Consider the following 11,175-nt stretch of genomic DNA (forward strand, 5'->3'; position numbering starts at 1 on the left):
TCGTAAGCCGACATAGTGTATTTGCAACGGAAACATATGTCTTTCCATATAAAATTTGAATGTTATGGGAGAAAAAGGACCCCAAACTCGTGATAGTAGTTTATCATGTTTATCTAACTTTCGTTATTTAATTTTCAAATTGACTAACTCGAGTTAGATAAACATGATAAACTACCATCACTCGTTGGGGAACCTCTATGTCTTATACCTGTTTAGCACAACAATAAATTTACAACGATATCTTACAAAGAACTAAAATCTTACCAAATGAGATCGTAATGGCGACCACAATCTACTCCATATCTTATCAACCTGCTATCATCGAAGCCCTGTATTGTGAGTTTGTCCGTGTAAAGTCGATATTTATCACAAAAAAATGATATTCGGAGCAACCCATGAATAGCCTGCCAATTGCGACATTTACACACTTTAAGAGGGGCAACCAGGGAAGTAGCTACACCATAGAAACGTTTTTGAGATTGAAATCAAATATTGTTTTTGTCATGAAGTCAGTAAAGGTCCAAGTGAGTTGCTGATTCAGTAGCGTCATTGACTCCAAGTCGTTGAGACACGATCGCCTCTTCATAGTCATATGCTCTCTGCTATTGTTCGTGTCATTAGCTTTAGATTCGCGTTAGATATATTATTCCTGATCGAGTTTGCTATGCAATACAGTGTTAGTTTGACATTATATTACACTTTCCTATCAATTTTGTGATTATAAGAGCTACCTGGAACACGATGCAGTTGTGTGACCGCACAAAACATGACAATACCATGGGCACACCACCGTGTTCTCGCCTTATTTCTGTGTCTTCATTTTCGTAATATTGACATATATATGCCCTTCCCATTTTCCATTAACTGTATGGAGAGCCAGACTGCTGTTACATGGCAGTAACTACAGGCTGACCTGATGGCGTAACGATACGGTTGTTATTTCCAATTTAACAAACAAAATGGCCGCATTGATACCCCACTTCGTTAAACAGGCAATCGAACATTTCATTTATAAAAAAATACAGTTATATTTAAACTACAATACAGAGAAAAAAATATTTATAAGATTAGTTACATATTTTCTTTTTTATTAAAATAAACAAACAAATAAAATAAAATAATTAAATATTGAAAAATGATGCATCACACATCTGTCATCTGCTGTCGTCTGCTAGAAACGTCATGGCTTCCAGCGACTCTGAGGGCGATTTGTTCGAAACAATTGTAGATCTAGGCCTATCGGAAACGAATTTTCACATTGAACTACCCACAGGAATGCTTAATAACAGCATTTCATCCAGTGACGAAGAATTGTTACTGAATATAAACATGGAGACCATCCAGGCTATATCGGCGAGTTCAGTGCCAAACGAAATTCCAGACCTTACGGGGGCCGTTTTTGAAGAGCTGCCCCCCACCAAACTCCCTTCTCCCCTTCAAGCCCCTGGAGAAAGAAATCCAAAAACCTGCGACCGCTACTGAGACTACTGGACCACCAGCAAAGCGATTTAAAGTATACACGGAGAATGAGATAGAAACGCTGTTTCAATCTCGGCAAGCGCCATCAACAAAAAGGAACACTAGCTGGGCCTTGCGAATATTTCAAGGTAGGCCTACATGAGTTGAAGTTTAATATTAAAACTGTCTTTTGATGATTTATTCACACCACGTAAACTTGGTAAAACAACTTTTAAAAGAACACAAAGCTGTTAGACCTATTGAAACAAAGTGTTGTTTTTTATAATCACAAACAATCACATCATTTCAATGTTACATAATGGAAAGATTCTTTTGACAACAAGGACTGGCAGTGTAGTCTACGTCTTTTTTGTATATACTATAATAGGCCTATCCCACTTTTTAATTTTAGATTGGAACACAGAAATATATGGGCAGGCCATGAGTATGGAGAAGGTTTCCCACTTAGAATTGGCAGCAGCCCTGAGCAAATTTTACGTTGAGGCGAGGCCAAAGTCGGCGGAAGAATTGTACCATAGGAGCACCCTCATAAATATTAGGGCAGGAATAAACAGACATCTAGCGGATCTTCAAAGAAATGTTGACATTGTTTAAGATAGAGAATTCAAAAAAGCTAATGGTGTTTTAGACGGGCTATTAAAAGAAAGGACACGCACGGGACAATCAGAACCTGTTCAACCCAAACAAATTATAGAACGAGATGATTTGGAAAAAATAAGCACTTACCTGTCAAGCGCTTCATCCTGTCCTATTATCCTCCGTCACTATGTCTGGTACAATTTATCGATGCATTTCGTGACGCGAGGTATGGGATTCCATCACCAGTTACGCACTAATTCCTAACGGACGTCATTCTATTTATCTGTCACCCAGATTGCATTCATATAGGCTGTAACTACAATCTGACGACGTTCACTCGTTAATTGTGTGTCAGACAAGGCTATACTATCAATGAGAGTAAAAAAATGAGAAATTGGTATGAAGTGAACATAAGAGAAATGCTTCATATTATATTATGCGATAGCCTATGGTTATATGTATCTGATATACATAAAGTACAGTTGAGATCCAATAAGACATAAGAATGTCGTTCTTTGAGTACATATTTCAGATTAATTTTATTTCATATAGTACAATAAATTTGTAAAGATATTCCTGTCTTTTATTGTTGTTATATGTTGATGTGACATTGAAGAGAGGAAGAAAACGTTGATTATCAGGAAACTTTGAGTGGAATATGCTTGCACGGTATTTGTATATTGTTACATTGAATTTAAATGTATAATAAAACAGATAAGACAACTTTGATATCACAGTGTTATTGGTATTGAATCTTTATTTTTATAAAAAAAATCTGTTCAGAGCAACAATTCTAACTATTTCGAATTTGAGAATTGTATTCATTTGCAAAATGTTATTTAAAGAAAAAACACCTCTCATTCAGATCAAAATTATAAAATGAAATAAATATAATATAAAAAAATGTACACTTATTTATTCCAATGTTTAACGATTAACTGTGTTTGTCTTAATGATGTTGCATTTAGATAATCACATGATTTGTCCAGATAAAAAATTGACGGACACACGTTTGATTTTTTTTTTCTTTCACAATTAACTCCCGATTTCTCGGAATTTCACTTTATCACCTCCAACTTTATGAGAACCATTTATGACTATAATTTGATAAGTTTATTGAACTCTGCTGGTTAAGTACGAAATGTTGAAGCCTCATTAGAAAGAGTAGAACGTAATGATTAAAAAGGAAAAGTTAAATACCTAAAAATGAAATTTGAAACTCCTGAAAAAATAAAAGAAACGTTACATTTGATTATGCAAAAATGTTATCTAGATGATGGAAACTAGATGTTTTAGCACTTATAAAGCACAGAAAAACAAAATCTTTCAAGGCGAGAAAGAACATTAACTGTCATGACAAAAGAAGGGATCCAGTTATGGTCTTCTAGTGGCCATCTCCGATACGTTCTATTTTTTGTAATTTATCTACAGTTGGTAAGGCCATCATGATATGCCATTACAATAATGTCAGCTTGGAGATCATTCCGAGATTTGAGGGGGTAAAGAAGGGGACTAAAATCCAAATTGGCAATTTTTGACAAAAAATACAAGTTCTCATAATTTTGAAGTGATGTGCAACTCTATAACTGCATGTAATGAAAGTGATTGAAAAACACTAGCACATACTTGATACATGTAAGTAGGTCAGAGTCACCTTGCTATATATCGGCTTAATCGATGTGTGTGCCTAACCATCAGAACCATACAATTTTTCTTACCAAATTATAATGGAAAAGTATCTCACCTGATCTGGAAGAAAATGCGTTTTGGCAAAAAAAACCACGCCAAACAACAATTGCAATTTTGGGACAAACATCTGACCAGATTCAGACATATTAGTTCACATTAAAAACAATTGCATCTGAATATTTCCTTTTCGATATATTACAAGTGCGTGTACCGTGTTACCTGACTGTAATAAAGGTGTGTGATCGCACTACGATGGACGAACGATGTGTACACGGTGTGCGAACAATAAACATCTGGACGATTATTGCTTGCGTACATTTGTTCGGACGATGGACGAACGTTATGCGTTGCGTGCATTTGTTAGGACGATGGACGAACGTTGTGCGTTGCGTACATTTGTTCGGACGATGGACGAACGTTGTGCGTTGCGTACATTTGTTCGGACGATGGACGAACGTTGTGCGATAACAATTGTGGTTGGTGTAAATTGAGGAATGGCTAAACAATATAAACGGTTTTGTGTTTAAACATATAAACCTGATTTTTAAGTACATAAATTGTATGTTTCTATATTCTAGCTGCATCGTTAAGCTTATCTTTCTATCTATATTGTCTTAAACTTATGGTGTTTTCGGTGTATTGAAACCACCCAAATCGACACAAGTACAATTAAAACAAATATAGACACGGTCCAATGTACCTGGACCGTGGTTTTCACCGCCTGGGGCACTTCTGTAACTCGTCGAGGTGTGAAAATCCAGGTGAAGCGAAGATATAGACCAAACCAATGCAAAACACAAGTACCTAACCTCCAGTTGCGTTGTATAACGGTCATACGGCATCATATGTCAGGTACAGACCAGGTAAAACTACGATCACTTATCCAGAGTGTATATACCTGTTCTCTTTGGACAGTCTAACGGTCATTTCAATACTCTGTAACATGCATTGTAAAAATTAACATACTCTTATACTTATTGTGATGAGAAATTAAAATATACAGTGTATTTCAAACGAGCCTTCCGGATTTTTTTACATTCCGTTATATTTATCAACCAATTATACCAAAATTGCAAGTTTATGCGGAAAGAAACGCACAACGGGCAGAAAGATTGTTAAGTCGCACATTTGTGTGCACCATATGCGGACGATGTGTGTACAGTATGTGCACGACGTATACCCGATGTGCGAACGCTAATTTGGGTGCGTTGTGCGGTCACACAATTGTAAAAGCGGTCTGTGGTGTAATATAAAAGGATCTTAATTAAAGTTTGCGCAAACATTATATTCTTCCATAGTATTGATGGAAATTTTGGCTAAAATAAGGAGATGTGTATGGCACATGTGTTCATGTTATGAATTAGTTATTTTTGTTCGAAAATGGGCATGTATCAGATAAAATTCCTGATTAATTTCCGTACAGGAATGCGTAGGGAAGATATCTAAGTAACTAGTTAGTTTACCTTTTTTCAATGAGACTATCTGAGGAATATTTTTGAAAATGTACAAGTAACTGTATACATCGACATACAGCCACGGCGTAAACCAAATCATGTGTTATATCATTTGTATGATTTTATTTTATCATTCAAATAAATGCAAATCGATTGCCATATGCAAGTTTGCAAGTGTCTGAAATTGACGGCCCGGGCTGACAATACATGAGGAAGGGAACCAAAACGGATAACTTCGTGTAGACTTACTTAAAGTACAAAGCCTTGAAACAATTTAAGTCTGTAGAAGATTCATTACTAAGTTAAACAGTCAGAAGACGCAATGAAATCTCCAACAAGGGTTGTTATAATAAATAAACTACATTAGTTTCCATTCATATTGATGACCTAAGTCAAAACAAAAGTTGTTTGGGGACGGAATATTTTGTCCCGGTTAATTCCGGTATGAAGGTCCGCGTTTACACAGCTTTACACCGACGGTTCCAAAGATGACAAAACACAAGCAGTAGCCTGCTGCCCTTTTCACCATTCCACTTCCATACGATTTCCAGACGGTGCCTCTGTTATTTTCCCTCTGAAGCGTGTGCCATCGGTTTGGTCCTTGATTATATCTACAAAAAGATTCTACAAAAAAATGCTTCTTCTAAATCATCTAGTCCGCAGATGTCTATGGCCACTTTATATGACCATTTTAAAAGCTTATCTGATGACAGTAATATGGACAATTATGACAATGTTGATGAGAATATAACTCTGGATCATGATGATAATGTACCGCTTGATAATGAGCTCGACTGTTATATTACAACAAAATGTATAAATAAATTTAAAAGGGACAAATCGCATGGTCTTGATGGAATATTGAATGAATGTTTTTTAGTTGGTAAAGATCTATTGTTACCGGTATTATGTGATCTTTTTAACAATAAATTAAACTCTGTCTGTTTCCCATCCGAATGGGCTATTGGTATTATAACACCAGTACTCTAAAAAGAGGATAAAACAAATCTGAATAGCTTAGTCAGTTGTCTCGGTAAACTTTTTACGTCAGTATTGAACTCACGATTGATCAAAAGGTCAGAAACATATGACGTAATAACCGATGCTCAATTTAGATTTCGACCCGGACTTAGCACAGTGGAGGCTATTTTTGCTCTTCATTCAATTATCACTAAATCACTTTGTACAGTAAAAATAAACGTCTTTATTGTTGTTTCGTTGATTTCCGAAAGGCTTTTGACTATGTTTATAGAATAAATTTGTGGTACAAGTTGTCCAAGATAGGGGTTGGAGGCAAACTGTTAAATGTAATTAAGTCTATATCTATTAAAGGTACATCTTCTGTTAAGATCAAATGAAGTTTGTCGGACTTCTTTGACAATAAGGTCGGTTTAATGCAAGGCGAAATGTTATCGCCGATACCTTTTTGTATGTATATTAACGACTTTGAATCGTTTTTTTATCTCCAAATGTAAAAATCACTATGAATTTAAAGAGCCGAGTCTGTTTTTAATGCTATATGCGGACGACTTGGTGCTATTTTCTGAATCTATTGAAGGATGGCAATAATTACTCGATAATCTAGCAGATTATTAAAAGAAATGGAATCTGACCATTAATACAGACAAAACAAAGATTGTGGTGTTTCCTATGCTCAGTTTGGTTTTAAGCCTGTATTTGGTACAAGGGACGCACTTTTTGGATTACATAGTTTAATTATCAATTCGATAGAACGAAACAAGAGGCTTTATTGCGTTTTTATTGATTATACACCAGAATTTGTGGTATAAACTTTGGAGAAGAGGTATTAGGGGTAGACTACTTAATGTAATTAAATCAATTTATGATAATGTACGTTCATGTGTGAAATTAAATGGTAAACTATCCGCCATGTTTGATTGACATGTCGGTTTATTACAAGGGGAATCGTTATCTCCCATGATTTTTCATTATTTGTTAATGATATGGAAAGTGAATTTATAAACTCTAATTGTCAAAGTTATGAATTACAGTTGATAAACCTATTTATGCTGATGTATGCGGATGACACAGTTTTATTCTCGGAGGATGCTACCGATCTTCAGCATATGCTAGATCGTTTACAGACATACACTGAAAAATGGAATTTAAATGTTAATATCGAAAAAAACAAAAATTATTGTTTTTAGAAAAAGAAAAACAATGTTACCTTCTGAAATTTGGATTTTCCCCTTAATACGGAAACTAAAATGTCTTTATTGAATTAAGGGTGTGAAGTTTGGGGACATAATGTATCGCCACAAATTGAAAAAATCCATCTCCTTTTTCTCAAAGACCTATTAAATGTTAAGAAAATGTCAATACGACTATGGTTTATTTGAAAACTGGGAGATATTCATTATATGTGCATTGTAAAATGGCCATAATTAGATATTGGTTATTTTTTTTAAATACTAGTAACTGTGTTTTAAAATCATGTTACGACGCATTAGTCGAATTGAATATCAGAAAACCTAATTGTAAAATTAATTGGGTTTATCAAATTAAGCATGAACTATGTAGTCTGGGTTTTAATTATATGTGGACTTGTCAATATGTACAAAATGAAAATCTTTTTTTTTGCAAACGTATGCTCAACGTGTTAATGATTTGTTTATCCAAGAATGACGCAGTGCTTTTGATGCATCTTCAAAATGGTATTTCTACAAGCGTCTTGTTGATGCCTTTTGCGTCCAATTCTATCTGACTAAGCCCATTAATTTTAGGGTAAAAAAGATATTGAGTCAATTTCGCATGCAAGCACACAGTCTTAACATAGAATCTGGGCGCTATATTAACATTTCAAGAGGTCAGAGAATATGTACAGTCTGCGATAAAAATGATGTCGAGGATGAAGTACATTTTGTACTACTTTGTCATGCATATTCTGATTTAAGAAAAACATATATCAAACAGAATTATTATTGACATCCAAGTGTCTATTAACTAAAAGAATTATTTACCTGTAACAGTGTTAAATCTTTAAATAGATTGGGTAAATATTTGTTGCACGTTACTGCTAAAAGGAAATTTCTCCTCGTTCAGTAGTGATATTATATTAAAGTGTTATTTGAAACTACTTTGTTATAAGTGTACATGTTTAATAATTGTTATTTAATATTCGTTAATAGCGCGTTAAATAGTACGTCAATGACATACCATGGTTCTTTCTGGCTGTTTGAAGTTATGTTGTGTGTTCATTATGATGTCATCATTTCATGACGTCACATATATAAACGTAGTAACGTCACAAATATAATTATATTGTTAAATACTGTCCTTTCAACAACTTAACAAAATGTCATGCTGTAAAATGTACGTGATATCATTAATACGTGTATGTAGGTACATTTATACATATATTTGAATGGAATTGTCCTCCGCCATTTTGTAAATTACATATGAATTTTGAATATCTAATTATGTATATTTGTAACCTATATGCTGGATTGCATGTGGATATAATAAAACTTGAAACTTGTTCCGTAAAGGCGGAAAGGTGAGAAATAATGAACTGTGGTACCTAAATGGTGAAGTTGTCACAATAGTCGAGAACTTCACATATCTAGGTGTTAAATTTAATTTCAATAATAAATTTAGTTGCATGCAAAAACAATTGTCGGAACTAGGGCGCAAAGCCATGTTTGCCTTATTCTCAAAATGTTCAACATTGAATCTAAATGTGAAGACTTTGTTTGATGCCAGTGAAGTATGGGGAGCCAGTAAATGTCTAGACATTGAAAAAATGCACTTACATTTTTGTAAACAGATCCTGAAAGTAAAAAAATCTACTAGTGGTGCAATGGTATATTTTGAACTCGGGCACTATCCTCTAGAATACTTACGGAAATATAAAATGATAAAATTCTGGTTTAAATTACTTGATTCAAAAAATTGTATTGTAAAAAGTGCATATATACTCTTATTAGGCAACAATACTGGCACATGCTTTAACTGGGAAAACCAAGTCAAGCAGTTACTTTTCGAACTGGGTTTCGGCGACATATGGTTGAGGCAATCGACAAGTAATAACAAAAATGTCTTAAAGCTGATAAGTCAAAGAATATTCGACCATGCACTGCAAGACTTAAGGGGTATGTTAGAGTCGTCGTCTAAGTGCCTTTTATATAAGCATATTGTAAATCATTTTTCGATTCAATATTATTTAAGCAAGTATATTCCTAGTAATTTTTTATGAAGCGTTTTCTTAAATTATTGTATACATTGCATTTCAAAATAAAGTGGTTTTCATCTTCTATGTCGTTTAAATCACAAAATATGCAGAGTCTATCATTTCTGGCTATATTTCTGTGTCTTCCTGTCTCGATTGCTACAGTATGGACAGACAATCGTAACTTTGTTAAAGAAATTCTACACTTATTTACTGAAAATATCCATCGGTGTATAAACTTATATAGTTGTTGAATGTTGAAAATACAATGGAAATATGCATATTAGGTACATTTATATACGAGGCTAATAAACTTAGATTGAATTATTTCATAAGTTTTGTTAAATCATGTATTTCTGTGCGATATATCCAGTATTGGTATTTGCCGCATTTGTAATATTATACTATTATTTGGTATTTCTATATGAAATTAATGATGTAAACTATGGGAAAACTATATTTGTGGTAAAAGAAGAATTTGAATTTAACACATATAATTAATTCAATTCAATCCAATGTTTATTCTCCATTATGGTAACGTTGGCTTGAATGGTACATCCATGAAAACCTCGTCGGGAGGATCGGCCCAACCACTTCGAATCCGTGCAAAAAAGCATTTGAATTTACGTTATTCAGTCCATTTAATATGTTGACTTGAGGGGAATACATATCCAAGGAAACTTTGTCAGTAGGGATTGGCCCAACCACTTGGAATCCCTGGGTAGCCACCCGCGTCTATTATGTATTTTCATGTAATAGATATTCATTTTATAAGTCTGTGCCTGGAATAATCATCTCCACTATTTAGATGTATTTGTTCAAATATGTTGTAAAGGTATAGCTACCTCATCCTCCTATGTATGTCATGTTATTGATAATAACTGTATTATGTTTGTGAACTTATGGGCCGTAAGGCCTAAAGTAATACAACAATTTGAAAATATCGGTGAACACCCCTTGATAAAACAATCGTCTGTTCTGACTCTTTGCCAGTCCTTACAAGTATGCAGTTACGAGATCCCAAAACACTCTTATACAAAACATTGCTATCTGCATATCTTATATCTCAAAGAAATGCCAAATAATTCTTCTGTGGATTACATGTTACGTCGGAATAAAATGTAATGAAAATGCTGACAGAGCAGCTTAATTGCATGAAATCCCAGCAAATCACCATCAAACCACCATCAAACTGCTACATACAGATTTAAACTCATTATACGATTGACAATTCAAAGTGAATGGCAGCAACGACGGTCTATCGAGACCAACAACTAACTTTTTAAAGTGCAACCAAAACTTAAACGTTGTCTGCTCAGTCGGAAAGACAGTAGAGAGGAAGTTCTCCTCTCTCGGCTCCTGTACTAGTCATACTTATCTCACTCATTCTTACAATGTATCTGCTCATTAGGGGAGATCCACCTACATGCCACGCATATGTCCCTTCATTTACAAGGAGCACATCTTGATAAAATGTTCAGATTGTAGATACATTCGTGCTAAATAATAGTTTATGTCACGGACATGGAAACCCTTTTCACTTCTAAAACTTAGATACATTTTTCAACAATAAAAACTACATTGGTCTGTTTTATGAACTGCGATTCCATTAACCTGTATTACTCTTTTTACGGCATTCTTACATATCTCTTTCCATTTCAATCTTTGCACGATATCTTAAACTCATTCTTCATATTTTACATTATTGTACTCTCTAAGCCTATCGTGTTGTTGATTTTATGAGATAAACAGCTTTTGTATATGCCATTTGATCTTCAAATGGTT

The 11,175-nt window shown here is 34.3% G+C and overlaps 1 pseudogene; it reads left to right on the forward strand.

Annotated features, from left to right (window-relative positions):
* Positions 1 to 1,182: 1,182 nt before the first annotated feature.
* Positions 1,183 to 2,322, forward strand: LOC110463321 (annotated as a pseudogene).
* The last annotated feature ends 8,853 nt before the right edge of the window (positions 2,323 to 11,175 follow it).

This window comes from Mizuhopecten yessoensis, unplaced genomic scaffold, assembly GCF_002113885.1.
Source record: "Mizuhopecten yessoensis strain PY_sf001 unplaced genomic scaffold, ASM211388v2 scaffold10889, whole genome shotgun sequence".
In the NCBI taxonomy this organism is placed as follows: Eukaryota; Metazoa; Mollusca; class Bivalvia; order Pectinida; family Pectinidae; genus Mizuhopecten; species Mizuhopecten yessoensis.